Source organism: Schistocerca serialis, chromosome 1, assembly GCF_023864345.2.
Source record: "Schistocerca serialis cubense isolate TAMUIC-IGC-003099 chromosome 1, iqSchSeri2.2, whole genome shotgun sequence".
NCBI lineage: Eukaryota > Metazoa > Arthropoda > Insecta > Orthoptera > Acrididae > Schistocerca > Schistocerca serialis.
In genome coordinates this window covers 208,393,044-208,411,054 of record NC_064638.1, presented here as the reverse complement: position 1 = coordinate 208,411,054, position 18,011 = coordinate 208,393,044, and the positions used below count along the sequence as shown (strand labels likewise).

The 18,011-nt window shown below is 44.3% G+C and overlaps 1 protein-coding gene across 2 annotated transcripts in view; it reads left to right on the top strand.

Moving 5' to 3' along the window:
* The first annotated feature begins 2,258 nt into the window (after nt 1-2,258).
* Nucleotides 2,259-18,011, top strand: part of LOC126465926 (uncharacterized) — a 121,458-nt gene continuing 105,705 nt past the window's right edge. Inside the window, exon 1 of one of the 2 annotated variants that reach the window (XM_050096343.1) lies at nt 2,259-2,404. The gene's annotated coding sequence lies outside the window, so the exon portion shown is untranslated. The remainder of the gene's footprint in view (nt 2,405-18,011) is intronic. The other variant, XM_050096344.1, reaches the window with a different exon arrangement.

The following is an 18,011-nucleotide window of genomic DNA, read 5'->3' as shown; positions in this document are numbered from 1 at the left end:
AAAATTTCTGCGTGATCGATTTGAAGTTAAATTTTTGTGTCTCATAGAGGTACATTCCCATTATGAATTTGTTCACCTGCTTCCTATATTATTTATTATTACAATGTCTGTGTTTATACAGTGTCTGTATCACACATTAAAATGGCCAGCAGACAAGCGTGCAAGTCTGAAAGCCATTGTAATGTAAGACACAATATGGACATTATAATAAGCACAAATCAAAAATTACATGGAAAAATTCAGAGTATGCCGCTCTTCTTGAATGATCTCTGCACACCTGCTAGCAGCAAAGCTGAAGCGACGCTGTTCTTCCGTGGCGGATGATGAAATAGCTTAGGACAAAACTGACACAACTGCCCTCAAAAGGATAAATTACGAAATAGAGATGTGAAGTTTTTTGTGTACATTGGGACAATTAAACGTGTCTTTCAATGACATAAACTAAAAATTTCAGTTTTTCGACTTGCGTCATTTTTTCGACTTAAGTCCCTTGCCGGGATGCGAAATGAAGATGTTGTGTAGTTGCTAAGCCTATGGGTTCATACTTGTAGGAGTGTTGATCTGTGACCCGATCATCCACATTTGTTTACTGCGGTTTTTATTTATCAGTTCGTGCAAACTTTAACATTCTGCGTGGCGTCTGTTTGTTCTAAGTCGTGTCTTCCTACCACTTTCGCGCAACGACGCTCTGAGCGTGTTTTTTTAGGGAATTACTAGTCTGAACCTGCGACCTGTTGCTGGTAAGGAGACATGAGACACATGACATGTAGAGTTCAGAAGAGTTTAGTGAGACTAGTGATGATATAATCAAATACTTAATGATTTCAGCGTCAGCTCCACTGCACTCCCTGAAAAAGAATCTTAATACTAACTAAATTTAGTGAAAGGGGTTCAAGGATTTCCTATTTTTAGTTAGCTGGTAAAATAACGTCGAAAAAGCAGTTAAGTTTACCATTGGAATTTTTATTTTACTCACAAAACATTGTTTATAAGTTGCACTATTGATAAAAGGAAATATTTTAATACAGGATGATAAAAACCAACTGCGTTCAACAAAAATGTGAACGAATATTCCCTGAATGGGTTTCCAAGTTCTATAATGGATCGAAGGATGACCTATGCCATATCACATCTATAATCTAGGTTTAAACTAAGTTTCATAAAAAAGAAAACTATCAAAATGGTCTACAGTGACCCTCAATTATCTTCAATTACTTATTTAACTTGTCATAAATTACAGTGGCTGATGTGGCTTCTCAGTAATTATATAATAGGAAAATCATCGCGTTTCAGATTTTAACTTCTAATAGCAAATGTGAATACCACGAAGTGTAATTGACGATCAACACTAGTATTACGTAAGAAGGGGGTGTAACAGATGAGACTTCTGCAGTTCTGAGTGAAGCATCGCATGCGTTCATTACCTTGTCGGTGGATAGTCAGCGTCAGGGGGCAGCGGGCGGCACAGCTCCACACACCTCGCCGTCTCGGAAGCAACTCTCTCTCTAACTTCTCCTTACTGCAATTTACCGAAGTTGGTCTAAGAAAAGCTATCTGTCTGTGTTTTCAACTGACCAATCAGGGCCTCAATGTTAACCTTAAGCTCCGCCTACAAAAATTCTGTCTATCCAATGAGAAATGTTACACTTTTCGTGGTGGGGCAATGTTTTTAATGTTTGCTACGTAACAGGGACGCGAAAAAGTCTCACGCTAAAACTTGCAGCTGGTGTGGCCCTTTTAGTGTTATCGTAAGATCTATACTGTTCATCTGGAGGGCTCTATCTTTTAACATGGGCCGGGGGTGGTCTTGGCGGTCGGCTGGCCACGTGGGTGTCCGTCCCTTATCGTAGGACCTTCTAGCTTAACACGGTTCTGCTCTCGGCTTCTTTTCTTGTTTCTCCCCTCGGAACTGCGTCTGTTTCACGTTGGGAAGGTATGACATGCATTTAGGCGTTCTTGTGTTAGTCTATGGTATTCCATTTGCTCACTCGTTGATCGTATTACTTTGGCTAATTTAATGCCAGGATTTATTCGGAGCTATGTGACATACTGCCGGATTTGCTGTCATGTCAGGGTTTTAATGAAGGTGTTGGATTTGCCTGACACCTTACAAAACTGCTAAATGGTTCCTTCAGCAGGATTTCGGCCATTTTCTGCTTCAACTAACAAACAAGGCAGCGCTTCAGCTGTTGATAACTCCGGAGTGAATGTGGCGCTGAACTCTTGCCGCTGCTACAGCACAGTCGGTCTGGCGGGACGAAGCGTTGTGAGGGGCGAATGAGCGGTTGAGGGTGGGGGGACCTATGTGCGCTGCGTTGCCTGGGCGTTGCTGACACGGGCGCGCCTAGAGTCACTCACAAGTCGTCAAGACGCGCTGCCGAACGGACGCACGCAGCTCCAACAGGTGAGTACGCCCTGCTCGACGGCGCTCTGCCCGCCTGGCTTCGCCTTCGTTTGTGTCACTGACCCGCTTTTGGTGTGCTCGCTCTCCAGACGGAATTATTGATCGTGTCTGTGCGCAGCTGTGCCACAAGTAAACAAAGTACTGGATCCCGCCGGATTGTGTTCGGGGGAAGGGGCGGCTGTCTGAAGCTACGAATACGTTAATAGTTGCAATAAAACACGATACTTACGGAGCTATCTTCGTTGGAAACAGCCTGTCAGAGTTTGAGAACTGACTCTACGCACGTGCTGACTTCGACAGCAGTCGTCGCGTCTGTTCTAGACAAAACACAATCATTCCATTACAGAGGAAGGCACGGACATTGGAAGCAGTGGTGTGTATGATCGAGCTGCGCTCCACACAAGGGCAGATTTGTAATTCATGTATTCATTCTGAATATTACGTTCGGGGTTATCTCCTGTCAGAACAATGTCATACTCATCTCATAAGTCCACAAGACGGCTCCCGTCATTACGTAGTGTTTATAGAGTACTAATAAACGTGTATTCATTTTGAGGTGACTAGGTTTTAAAACCTTTTAATGCCCAAAGGGACATATGTTACGGGGTGCAGGCCTTTCCGAAGGGAAAACTTGATACAAATATGTACTTTGTCCTCAATTGTTTCTGACATACAGCTGTCATAATCGCCCTGTAATGGGAACAGTGTATCGATAGTAAATGAACACATCGCTAATTTTATACCAGCTCGTACAGAGAGATGCTGTGTTGCTAATCTTTTTTTTAATTTTTTTATTTTTTTTTAACGTGAGCTCTAACTCCAAACGACAACAAATTAGCTGTCTGCATCAACTACAAAATGTTTTTCAAAATCAGTTGTGAGTTGTGATGGTTCAAATGGCTCTCAGAACTATGGGACTTCCGAGGTCATCAGTCCCCTAGAACTTAGAACTACTTAAACCTAACTAACCTAAAGACATCACACACATCCATGCGCGAGGCAGGATTCGAACCTGCGGCGTAGCGGTCTCGCGGTTCCAGACTGTAGCGCCTAGAACCGCTCGGCCACTCCGGCCGGCAGTTGTGATGGCAAACTAAAGAAAAGAAAGAAACTACTACAGTTAACGAAGCATTAATTTATTATCTTCGACGTTCACATTAATGATTGTCTTGAACGGTGTTATTCTCGAACTATCACGATAAGAGTATTGTTCACACGCTGTTTCTCTTTAGAACAATGTAGACTGTAGCTATGGATTCAAAGGCCGTGTATACAATAGTAGTAGTATCCTAAGAGACATGACGTCCTAGAATGCACCAGTGAGTGCCAAAGGAAGCTTTTAAACAAAACAATAAAGTTCACCTTAGTGTTATAGATCCGCTTAAGTACGGAAGTTCGAAGTATTGCGTAATTCGTAGGCTTCCAGTATCACTGAGACAAATTAAGGACGCGTTTGCTCACAAACACATAAAATGCGCAATGTCTCAGTTTACACGCAAATGTACCCCGAAGTTGTCGTCTGACTAGTAATCTATGTTTTCAAAATCAGTTAACCAATAGCAGCGAATAAAGCGGCGAAGAGGGCAGCACACTGGACTTGCAGTGGAGGAATGGGGTTCAAATCGCTGTTCATCTATCCAGATTCAAGTTCTGCACGATCCACCTGAATCACTTCAGGTGCCATGGAATTGTTGCACGAATACCTCTGCATTCACATGAAATAATTTAGAGGAACCACGGAGAAAGCAATTTTTGGTGACCGAACGGAGATTTGAACCCCACTCTCCCAAACTACCGAGATGATTCCATTGCTGACCACGCCCAGTTTGTTGCTCAATCGTCTAGTCCGACCTTGTGCTAAATCTCGCGGTGCATGAGGCATGTGATAGATTGTTTGGTAGACATAAAACGCAATGCCCATTTATGAGCAACTGAATTGGGTAGACCTACATGTAACTTGTGGAACTCTCATGCGCTTAGACTACATCGTCACATAGACTCCGCATGACACCGAAAGTTGGGGAACCATCCTAACATACGCATGTGTCGACACAGAGTTCGTTTCTGGGATGGAGGGTCAAATGTTTCCTTTTACCCCCGCCCCCCTGCCCCCCCCCCCCCCCCCCGCCCGGATCCGACTCTCGATTCGTGACGGCTCAGCCGACGCCCACACCTCACAAATGTGTCCAAAGAAAAGAGATTAGGTAATGAGAAGAACCGTACAAACACCATCATATCCATGTACCGTTGCTCACGCCATTATGATACAATTTCGCACAACTGCGTGTTGCCGTAGTTGAACGAACGGATGCACATGATGTGATGACCTTGCTTGTGAGAGGCGATGGTACAACTATAAGGTGGCCTCCTTTCATTGTATATAACAGTCCTTCACAGAGAAATACTTCTACCCACTTCCTTTTATGATTTACTACGTTTTGATACCATCCAGGGGCGTGATGCGAATGTCTAAGGACGACGACATGGATGGGTATGAAACCATAATTTCCCTTTTCGGCTAGTGCCGGCGTGTGCCGCAATCTTTCCTTTGCAGTATTTTAGTTGCAAATGGGATCCATAGTCGACGGCGATCTCTGCCACCAACACGTTATAACCCACGGCAGGGCGGAGTCTTTCCCTAAAGCAGGTAAATAATGTGGCGTAACTAGGGTATGGCAGCCGGGACGCGTGCACTTGTTGCCGTTAACGTGGGTGTGAAGTTCTGTGATGGGCGGAAAAACTGAGAAAAGTCAAAAGAAAAGAGGAAGAGAAAATTCGAAGTACGAGAGGAAAGAAGAAGGTAAAGGAATGATGGCCACTAAAATGGACGAAGTGAGCTAATGGAACAAAAGCGTAAAGAGTATATTTTGTATCTGCTGTTTTGCTTGCCACTGCTTTGCACTGATCGGCAGTTAAACAATGCAAAACGAATCGCGATTTTGTTGGAAGAAATGTAGCTTTGGAGTGTATGTTGTTCCATGCCTCGAACTGTATCATACAAAAAATTACATATTGAAATGTGTACCTTTGCGATATTGATAAATGGCGAGATGTGGGCAAAAGGGAGTGGGGCAGGGAAAAGGGGGGGGGACGGGGTGGGGCAGGTTACGCCACCGTTCGCTGATGTGAGGAATCGCCGGAAACGACACATGGTTCGGATGCCACGTCTAGGCCACCTTTTCCCGGCTGGATAACAGGGGTAAGTTGGGGATCCGCAGGTTGCAGAAATGTCATCCAGTTCAAAGGTGCCGGCTGTTGTGGACGAGCGGTCCTAGGCGCTTCAGTCCGGAACCGCGCTGCTGCTACGGTTGCAGGTTCGAATCCTGCCTCGGGCATGGATGTGTGTGATGTCCTTCGGTTAGTTAGGTTTGAGTAGTTCTAAGTCTATGGGAGTGATGACCTCAGATGTTAAGTCCCATAGTGCTCAGAGCCGTTTCAACATTTTAAACAATTCAAAGGCATCCACCATGCCACTGAGACACACGAAATTATTATTATTGTACACCCCCCATAAGGTAGACTGTACCCGCCAGGGTAGCTGAGAGCGCAAATGCGCAGCTTCCTGGACTCGGGTAGGCGCGCCGGCCCCGGGTCGAATACGCCCAGCGGATTAACGACGAGGGCCGGTATGCCGGCGAGCCTGGATGTGGTTTTTAGGCGGTTTTCCACATCCCGCTAGGTGAATACCAGGCTGGTCCCCAAGTTCTGCCTCAGTTACACGACTCACAGACATTTGCAACCGTTCGCACTATTTCATGACTTACGCTGGACGCAGACAGCTGGGGTACACTACTTCCGTCCCGGGAGGTTCGGGGTGGTGGCAGGAAGGGCATCCAGCCACCCTATTCAATTAACACTGCCAAATCCGTCATAACAAAGCCGACCCCGCGTTGGAGCGGGACAAAGGCCCGAGAAAGAAGAAGAAGAAGAAGAAGAAGAAGCTAAGGTAGACTGTGAAAAGCCCAGCACCTTTACGACATGATAGATGGGATGTACCATTACTCGGTTACCAGCAATCTGGTAACAGTCAAATGCGCTGATATCACACCTTTCGTCTCCTGCAATCACTGTCACTCCGACGGCTAATGGGGGCTTTCACGACATCCCGTATGATACGAGCTGTTGCATTTGCTATAGTGACGTCTGTCTCTCTCTCTCTCTCTGACTTTCTCTGGTAAATTTATTTCTGAAATGCAAGCGAGAAAGCGTTCGTCATGCACATTCGACCCATCGTTTTTAAAGTTTCGTAGATCACACAAAAATTCGTAGCAGCGTTCATCCGAATGGGAGAGGGTTGTCTAGCTACTCAAAGTTTAGAACTTCAGTTGTGCAGTCGTGAGACAAACAAGGACAAACGGATTCTTCTGGCTTTAACTGAGTGTAGAACGACTTCGAAAGTTCGTTTGAAATGTTACTTGCAGTAAAGTGGAGTTTGTGCACCTATGTAGAGGAACCACGCCCCGCGTCCTGTTTCAAGGTTGTGCGTGGCGTGGAGGAAGCACAGTGGAGCACACTACACGGCTGTCGCAGAGTGATTGATAGGTGGCTGTATTTAGGGATCGCCTCGCGGCGGGGCGCGATAAGGGACGGAGGGTCCTGAAGAACAGCGACCACACCCAGTTAACGCTCTCGCCTCCGTGTGGTGTGGCAAAGCAGGCGAGCCTTGTACACGGAAAGACTAGAGTTTCGCTTCTCGTCGACGTCGAGGGCTGTCAGGGGCGAAGATGCCAGATGGTACTCGATACCATTTCAGGAAAGAATAGCTTTAATAAATGGAATAGTCTTTGGTGGCAGCTGACAGGCTGCAATTCGTCTGTCCATACGAATCCCACGTATGTTTTATACGATTCAGATAGCTGTGGATGGGCGTTATAGTTCAGGAAGAGGAACAGGCTAATTTCTCTGGCTAACGAATAATGTAATATTTGTTTGTAAGTTAAAGTAAGTGTGAATGTATTATACTGAAATGATGTGTTCTACTTATTTTGTTATTGTGTTTTTCAATCCGAAGGCTGGATTGATGCAGATTTCCATGCTCCTCTATCGTGTGCAAGACTCGTCGTCTCCGAATAGCTACTGTAAATTACATCCTTTTTAATCAACTTACTGTATTTATCTCGTGGTTTCCCTTTATGATTTTTACCCCTCCCCACCCCCTTACCCCCCCCCCCCTCCACACACACATACACACACTTCCCTTGAGTACTAAATTGGTGATCCCATGATGTTTCAGACTGTGTCCTGTCAACCGGTCCCTTCTTCTACTCAGGTTGCACTAAACGTCTTTTCTCCCTGATTCTGTTCAGTACCTTCTCATTAGTCACATGGTCTTCACATTTAATCTTCGGCATTCTTCTGTAGAACCGCATTTCAAATGCTTCTATTCTCTTATTGTCTAAATTATTTAGTGCCTCTGACGGAATTACAATGTAATCGGCAAACCTCAGAGTTTGTATTCCTTCTCCACGAACTTTAATTCCTTCTCCAAATTTTTGTTTGCTTTCCTTTACTCCTTGCTCAATGTACAGATTGAATAACATTGCGGATGGTTACACTCCACACAAATACTTTCAGAAAAGACTTCCTTACCCTTAAATCTATATTCGATATCACCAAATATCTCTTCTTCAGAGACCCATTTCCTCACAGTGTCAGTGTACATTTTATACCCTCTCTACTCCAACCAGCATCAGTTGTTTTGCTGCCCAAACAGCAAAACTCGTCTACTACTTAAGTATTTCATTTCCTAATCTAATTCTCTCATCATCACCTGATTTAATTCGACTACATTCCACTATCCTTGTTTTGCTTTTGTTACTGTTCGCCTTATATCCATCGTTTCAAGACACTGTGCATTCCATTCAGCTGCTCTTCCGAGTCCTTTGCCGCCTCTGACAGAACTACAATGTCATCGGCAAACCTCAGAGTTGTATTCCTTCTCCCCGAACTTTAATTCCTTCTCCAAATTTTTGTTTTGTTTCCTTTATTCCTTGCTTATTGTACAGACTGAATAACATTGGGGATAGACTACTACACTGTTTCGTTCCCTTCTCAATCGTTACTTTCTTTTCATGCCCCTCGACTCTTATATACATACGTCCTGCTTCCTTTGCGTAATTTTACCTTTTCTTGTCAGGATAACACAACAACACTGTTTAACCACGAAACAGTATACACGTACCTAATGTTAAGATTCTATGTCCGTAAATGCGTAGCATGATTTTATTACATTAAACATACATTTCTTCCGAAGTATTTTTTTATCCTTCACCCTTCATAAACCGTGTTTTTCGGCTGTGTCAATAATGATTTTAATAATTAAACGCTGCATCAGCTTTGTTTTTTACTCGTAGCACGATGCGTTCCAGGAATTTATTCGCTTATCAAGCGCTGCAGGACTTCACATTAGTACTGGATGTGATAACGTATTGCCTGTTGTCTTCTGTTTGGGGACATTCGGCCATTGCCGGTAGCGGATACTGTGCAGAAGGTGAACTTTCGACAATACCAGCCACACGTGCTGGCGAACCGTAAGGAACACCGTTAAACAATGTTAGCCGAAGATCCCGAGACCGAAGCTAACACGAAATACCTCAATAAGTGGCCGCGAAAGACACTCCAATTTGGTACTGGATGTGACGTCTGAGTGTGTAGAGTTCCTTTTCTTGCCACGCCTTCGCCTTCTTACGGTCGTAAGCCACTTTTTACTACGAGCAGAAATCTCGCACCGCGTGATAGGCGTCGTCCCCTCGTTGGTGAGAAAGCAGTGAAAGTGTTTTCCCCCCGCAATGCGTAGCGCACCAGCTTTGTACGTCAAGTGTGACAAGCCAACTGGTTCTGGTCTGATTCTGGACGAGTCTAATGCGTTGCACACTGCGTTCTAGTGAAGCGATTGCTGCAAGTCTGGTGAAGTTCGTGTGCAAAATGGCTTTTAAGTGTGCTAGAAAGCTACAAGTGCGTTTCAGTGCTGAGGAAGATAAACTGTTCCCTGACGCAGTGTCAAAAATACATTGCTGGTTGTTTCCATGCGCTTCGCTTAAGTCTGGAGCAAACAATCCTCTTCTTAATCGTCCATTACAAGTGTAGCTATTATCAAACACAAGAGTTGCCTTTTCTCCCACGCAATCCATCAGTACAGGGCAATATATTGACGCTTTGGTTAAGTTAACAACCTTTTGCTTGAACAATCTTCCCAGACAGCGCGTGTAGACTGAATAGTTAATGCGCTTGTGGCTTTATTTTGTGAGCAAACACAAATGCGTAACGTATGGAAGTTTTGCGTCCCAGCTGGCGCAATACGCACTGTCCTGTTTGCGCAGCGCAAAATCCCTGATCCTAGGAAAACCCATCTTGAAGATATTGTACCTGCTTCATTACGCAGAGGTTTACAGATGGTTTCCACGTGTGTGAATTTCTGCATGACAAAGAAGGCGCAATACCTCAAGGCCTTAAAAAGACGACTGCAGGGCAAGAGAAGCAGAGCACACAGGCAGACACTACATTCAGTACGAATATAACTCTCACAGCACTTGAAAATGCGTTTAAATTCTTGAAATGCGTCATGTTACGCGTGGAAAAACGTAATTGATACAGTATTTTATTTACAACTATTTCATTGTTCCTTACACTTAGCCCTACTACCCTCCCCCCTTAGCTTGTCTCTCTCTCTCTCCCTCTCTCTCTCTCTCTGTCTCTCTCCACACACACACACACACACACACACACACACACACACACACAAACTGTTGGCTCTCTGTTATTCACTGATTTCTGTCGGTGTAAGAAAACCCAGGGAAGAAATTTGCTACCGCTGAAAAGCGTATATGTGTCAAGTGAACAGCATGGCTAATGGGTCTCTCATATACGAGCAGACCACTTGTGGTGACTGAATAGCCCTGATGTACGTCGTCTGCCGTGGTTCTCACCTCCTTCAGTGTATGAACGACTTCGTAGTTACAACAAATGTTTATTTCCCCACTGCTTAGCTCTGTTTTGCATTGCAGCCTGCTAACTAAAGCTCTACAATTGGCTTTATTCATTAACTCCATTTCAGTAGTCACATTAAATTAAGGTAGTCAAGACAACATTAAAGTCAACAATGCTATTACTGCCACTATAGTTCTTACTATTGCTTTGATTACGTTGACAGCCAGCGATCAACTTCCTGTAAGGAAACTGACCCAATTTAACCTCTTAGAACATTCAAAACACGTCATCTAATCTCGAATGTTAAGGATTGTAAAATAAATCCCTGTTCCCTGCAGTGCGACAAAAATTTGGATTTCTCATTTTCCGTTTTAATACCTTGTTTCTTTTCATTAATTCTAACAGAGTGAGCTAAAGGGAAGTAGTGAAGTCCAATTAGTGACTCAAGAGTACTGATCCTAGCACATCTGAGTTTCACGTGGGAGCGTCAGTGTGTCGGTTGACGCCCATCCGGATACCCTAATGTAGTGGTTTTACCAGGTCGGTTACCGCACTGTGCCTCGCAGTGCAAATGCGTGTGCGACAGTGCTGAAAACTAATGCCTCGAATTTTTTATGTGAAAACTCAAAGCTTCTAATATAAAACAAAACACATTTATTCTTCTTGTCTAGGTATTTGCCGCCCTCTGCCGCTAGACGGATCCGAATTGTAGCATGTAAAGTTGCGGTGCGTAACGTGACTGTGTCGGTGCGTGAGATACAGCATGCTGTAATAGGGTTTCGAAATCGAAGGGTTCGTCCACACACGGAGTACCCTCTCCTTCATTGTAACAATGCCAGACCACACACGAGCGCTGCGACATGTGCAAAAATACGACGCCTTGGATTCATTGTCGTCGATCACCCTCCGCAGAGTCCCGACTACGCTCCAAAATGGTTCAAATGGCTCTGAGCACTATGGGACTTAACATCTGAGGTCATGTCCCCTAGAACTTAGAACTACTAAAACCTAACTAACTTAAGGACATCTCACACATCCATGCCCGAGGCAGGATTCGAACCTGCGACCGTAGCAGCAGCGCGGTTCCGGACTGAAGCGCCTAGAACCGCTCGGCCACAACGGCCGGCGACTACGCTCCATCCGATTTTCAGATTCGAGAACTCCACTTTGGTGATCATAAAGTGGTGTTAGCAGAGGTATGATTGTGGCTCCGTCAACAAAGTCAGGCTTTCTATAGCGACGGTATCAACAAAATGCTCTCTCGTTGGGAGGAATGTGTTCGTCGCCAAGGTGACTATTTTGAGAACCAAATATGGAGACATGAAGAATAAAGATGTATAATGTTAATGACATTTCTGTTATTTAAAATGATTGAAAAGTTTTCACGTAGAAACTTCGGAGGCTTTAGCACGCCCTCGTAATTCGGTCTTCGTCGTGTAACAGACGTCATGTCCGCAGCAAATCACCGACCTCGTCGCCGACGAAAAACAACTTTCTCATTGAGGACCAGAAGCGTCGTCACGAAAAATAAAACTTGTCGGTCGTCAGTGGTGCATACGTCGTGAAATGTGCTGTCCGTGGCGTAGGTGTGAGCATCAACCGGACGTAGACGAAACGCTTCATACAATGACAAGGGGTTAAAAGAAAACACATGGAACGAAAATGTCGAATAAACAGTCAATAATATAGTAGCTTTCTTTAATATTCAGTTAGAGGTGAGCGAGCAAGCTGTAATTTATTGTATTTTTAGCACAATAAAAGATTTTAGCAAGAAATAGAGCTGGAGAGGGGGTTCAAAACCGAGATCGGTCCTATAAATTTCGGTTCCTGTGTATTGTGGGAGATTTTTTCCCTATCCGTGCCACATTTCAGCTTGATATCCATCTCTAAAGAGCTTCCTGTGTTATTACCCTTTCTTATCCACTAATACGTCCTTCCCTGTTTATGTTTTGTATCCAGAATTGTCCTTCCACTCTCTTAACAGATAAGTAAGTACACGCATCGACATTTGAAAATAAAACATTCGTGTTTTCAACCATCCCTATGTTACTTGACGCCCAATAAACTGTATCTTTGCTACGAATACAAACCGAGAAACTTAAAAATGTCCACCTTGGTTAGTGATTGGGTAGGGCCTTCGAGGCATACAGTTAAAAAAAATGCGTACAAATATTATAGTATACACCAAAGACGCTGCCGATCTGTGAAAGGACCGTGTGATATGGTGGCAGCCTAAGATATAGAATTATTCTTTCTTCCAGGAGAAACTGAGGAAAATACCAACATAAATACCACAATTATACGGTAAGAACTTTCTAGAAAGAGTAGAAATTGTGACAACGGCAAAGGCTGCATTTTCGTCACGCGCGTGTCACTACAGTTAGAAATAAACAGCTTTTTGCGGCGCGGGGTAGCCGTGCGGTCTCCAGTTTTATGTGGCGCGGGGTAGCAGTGCGGTCTTGGGCGCCTTGCCATGGTTCGCGCAGCTCCTCCCGTCGGAGATTCGAGTCCTCCCTTGGGCATGGGTGGGTGTGTTGTCCTTAGCGTAAATTACTTTAAGTTAGATTAAGTAGTGTTTAAGTTAGATTAAGTAGTGTGTAAGCCTGGGGACCGATGACCTCAGCAGTTTGGCCCCATAGGAACTTAGCACAAATTTCCATTTCCAAACAGTTTTATACTGCTGTCTGAGCTTGAATGTCAGTATTCTGTAAACACGCACGCATAGTGGAAGTCTGTTCTCGTGATAAGCCTCCAAATATAGGTCTTCGTATTCTGTCACATCTGGAGCACATTTAACACAACTGGAAGGCGGGAAAAAAAATTTCGGTGTGGCACAGTTGGTTGACAGTTGAGTCAGACCGCAGGGTGCGCCGGCCGGAGTGGCTGTGCGGTTCTAGGCGCTACAGTCTGGAATCGAGCGACCGCTACGGTCGCAGGTTCGAATCCTGCCTCGGGCATGGATGTGTGTGATGCCCTTAGGTTAGTTACGTTTAATTAGTTCTAAGTTCTAGGCGACTGATGACCTCAGAAGTTAAGTCGCATAGTGCTCACAGCCATTTGAACCATTTTGAACCGCAGGGTGCAATCGGGCATGCAGTGGATTTACGGTTCATATTCTCAACTTTTTTTGGTACCCTGATGATGGCTGCCTGCAACAGTAACCGAAACGTAAGTAGTTCTTCAAATCATGACGGGTTTACGTACTGAGAAGAATGTTACTGAAATTGTGTAACAGTATAGGCGAGGATGGAGAAAGGGGAGTTTAGAGACGGGGCACAAGTCCACGTTGGGGTCGGAAATTCTTCGTGGCCATTTCATGGGGGCCATCCTGGTCTTTGTCCTAAGTGACTCCGGCAAGTCTGTGCAAAACTTAAATCGGGTGGCCGCATGGTTATCTGAACCCCTGCGGCTGACTTAGGTATTGGGCCAGCAAGCTTCGACAATTTTTGTAGAAACTGTTTCCACACACAACTGCCAAAAGTAGCTAATGAAAGATCACATGTAGCCAAAGCAGTGAATTATTGCCTACAACAGGGCGCGGAGATATTATGGTTTGGCTTCCATTCGTAGAATAATTCCCGGCAATTATTCCAGTGTATTTGATTGTAACATTAACAATAGTTATCTCAGTGTCTTCATTTTTTTCGAGTTGTCCAATACTTTTAATGATGGTGCAGCGTTCAACTGGTTCGGTTGATGAAAGTATTAACCGTGCAAAAATTATTCGCCTTTGTGTAAAGTCATTTGTCTGGTTAGTGTTCATGTAATGTTAAACCACACCTTCGTGACACGCAGCAGTTGCCCGCCTTGTTGCTCCGGCGCAAAGCGCGGCTCGCGCTGGTGTCAGCAGCTGTGTGTGGATTATGACATTAGCGCGAGAGGACGGCTTGGGAATGCCATTAACCCTAACGTTTATTCATCCTCTGAGAACGATAATTTGACTGCACCCAGCTGCATCTGTTTCGTCACTCTCGACAGTCAAGTAGCCATCGCATTTACGAAGCACTATATACGACAAGAATATAGGCGCTAAAGTCTTTTAGAAAATACAGCCACTGAAACAGTTTAAAAAAAAAATGGTTCAAATGGCTCTGAGCACTCTGGGACTTAACTTCTGAGCTCATCAGTCCCCTAGAACTTAGAACTACTTAAACCTAACTAACCTAAGGACATCACAAACATCCATGTCCGAGGCAGGATTCGAACCTGCGACCGTGGCGGTCGCGCGGTTCCTGAATGTAGCGCCTAGAACCGCTCGCCCACTCCAGCCAGCGAAACAATTCAGAAAACCACATAAAATAAAGTCCTGTCCTCCTTCAGCATCTTAACAGCCGCGTTATTTCGTTTGGAGCAGACACTAGAGTACGATGGGTTATTTTGGTGGTGGTGGGGGGGGGGGGGGAGGGGCAATACATGGTATTGGTAAGGCGGGTACCAGGTTGAGATTCATTGGGAGAGTCCTTAGAAAATGTAGTCCATCAACAAAGGAGGTGGGTTACAAAACACTCGTTCGACCTATACTTGAGTATTGCTCATCAGTGTGGGGTCCGTACCAGATCGGGTTGACGGAGGAGATAGAGAAGATCCAAAAAGAGCGGCGCGTTTCGTCACAGGGTTATTTGGTAACCGTGATAGCGTTACGGAGATGTTTAGCAAACTCTAGTGGCAGACTCTGCAAGAGAGGCGCTCTGTATCGCGGTGTAGCTTGCTCGCCAGGTTTCGAGAGGGTGCGTTTCTGGATGAGGTATCGAATATATTGCTTCCCCCTACTTATATCTCCCGAGGAGATCACGAATGTAAAATTGGAGAGATTCGAGAGCGCACGGAGGCTTTCAGACAGTCGTTCTTCCCGCGAAACATACGCGACTGGAACAGAAAAGGGAGGTAATGACAGTGGCACGTAAAGTACCCTCCGCCACACACCATTGGGTGGCTTGCGGGGTATAAATGTAGATGTAGATGTAGATGTAGATCTAAATTGTCATTTTGAGCACTGCCCGCAAAATTAGATATCCAGTCAACGATTACATGTAAGGCCTAGTAATGGAATGCTAAGACTTACATAGAAGAAAATGAATACTATTTATTCCTTTACTTTTATTTCCTTTCTTTTTTTGTTACTGTCTTTGTAATTTCACAGCTTTCCAGATCTCTGAAACCCCGTAGGAAGAGGCTCTGGCAAGAAAGTTACCTTTCCTGCAATCCATGGAATCCAGTGGAAACACCGTGTTCAGCCACTGCTGTTTTTTTTTTTTTTTTATCGGAACATGAATTAAAAATATCTGGGAGGCACGCCCAAAAAAAAAAGATAGTGTATTCCATCCGCCGGTAGACCTTCAAGAAACAATTCGCTGTTCATTTCCGAATATGTTGCGATTTCCGAGCGTGTGAGTAGGCGACAGCCTAAGAGGACAGCTTAAGTCGCTGCGAATGAAACAAATGGCAATCACATTTGTGGGCGAGCTTGTCACAAATGTTGAGCTGCGATCGAATTCTTAACAATGCTTTCGCAAATTTGACGGTCAGGACAAAGATTGCATCACAGAATGAGCGAAGGACGTCTCGTGACGGATTTCCGACTTCAGCCGAACGTCAGCCGCGCGCCGTGGGTCAACATACTTCCTTGCCGAAGGGGGCCAACGGGATGTAGGGGCCCTGCAACGAACTTGTGACCCGCTAATCGTCTCGAGGCCCACGATAAAGACTGGCGGTGGCGCGTGAGGCTGCACGAGTCACCAGTGCCAGCAGCCGTCTCCAGCGGAGAGCGAGTAACTATTTCAGGCGAGTTTAATAATTCTTGACTGTGGGTACCTTTTGAATTAAGGGGACCACACCTTGCCTATCTGACCCATGTTAATTTAGGCAAGTATTTGACCCAGTTCTGAAAAAAACTATTTGATGCATGACCTTAATATTTTTACTGTATGTTACATGATGCTAATAGCCAACTGTACTAAAATCTACTTCATCCATTTTATAGTTTTTAAGAAATACTTTTTTCAAATTTATAAACAAAAAATATTAAGGTTTTTCTGCAGAAAATATTTTTTTGTGAATTTCCTAATGGGGGAATGTTAATGAATGTAGTACCAGAGGGGGCTTTTTATGTTATGCAAAGTCTCTCAAAATTTCATTCATTTATCTATGTTAGTTTCTGATATAATGAGACATCTGTACTGAAAATTTTAGTTTGTGGGAAATTGACTTTGGAGAAAAAACTTTTGAAATTTGTTACTTACAGTTAATTAAAACTGTCCTGCTGCATATCATGGCCCTTCTTTGGCCTCTAGCAGGTCTTCCAGCTTCTTTTTCACCGTCCTGGATGTTTGTCTTGCTTTCTTGGCCATATTAGATGCAGACCTCTCTGCATCGGCTATCCTCATTTTATCGCAATGTTGCAGCTCAGTGATCATATTTTCACCAGGATTAATTCCCAGCTTTTTCAGTACCCAACACTTTCCAATTTTACCACGACTGAATGTAATAACAGCATCAAGAACTCCTAGTTTCATTGAATGCATGGCTACAAATACAGCTTTAGGAAGGCAGTTCCAAATTATCTTGTCGAAACATTCATTTGGGTTCTGTGTCTACCCATGCAGACATTTCCTTAGAATGTCAGGATGAGCCAAGTCTCTGAAAATAGGTTTAATTGCTGTAATAACAGCAGCAGGAAGAGAATGCTGGTGAGAATAAGATTCTCCAGTTGCCTGAGCCCTATTGTATTTGCACCACGAATTTTCTCCTGATGAACACAATCCATGACAGGGCTTATCATCAGTAGAGGACTTATGGAAGAATATGGCCCAAACATCTCTCTTCATTGCTTCCAGATTTTCTTTATATCTCCTAATTGCCTGCAAGTTTTCTATTTCAGTTTTAGTTAACCGACGCTGTCCGGACAACAATTTTCCATCTTCTAATTTTTTTTTCCTCTCATATCGACAGTTACTTTTCTCAGCCTTGTTCTCAAACGTTTTTGAACGTGGCCTACACATTCTATTTTGCTAATAATGGGATCTGCATATGGTTTAGTAGACAGTGGGTGGGTTGACAGTGGGTGACAGAAAAGTGGGCGTGGCACATAAACACACGTGGTAGGAAAATGCCCTTTAAATGCTCGAAAAAAAAATTTTTTTTCCAACAAAATCCTTTCCAGAGTACTTAACTAAAACGTTAATCTATCGAAATATGATGAAAACCGAAAATCGATTTTCTTCGACCTGTCGTCCCTGTAAGTACTGATTTCGCGTGAGTCCTGACAAAGCCGAGCGTTCGCAAAGTGTGGCGGACAAGCCGTCTAGTGCGCCGTCGCAAGTTCGTTGTGGGGCCCGTATATCACGTTGACCCCAAGTCGGCTTTGTCCGCCACACTTCGCAAAGACTCGGCCCCACGGGAAATCATTATTTACTTGTGAAGGTACCCATTAAAGGTCTTAATTTTGTCGTGTGCTGTCGAGAACTTGCACGCATTTAAAGACTCGATCCTCGCCGGAGACGGTTGCCGGCACTCGTAAGACCTCCAGTGCCACGTGCTGCCATTAAAATTGCTACACCAAGAGCAAATGCAGATGATAAACGGGTATTCATTGGACAAATATATTATACTAGAACTGACATGTGATTACTTTTTCACGTAGTTTGGGTGTATAGATCCTGAGAAATCAGTACCCAGAACAACC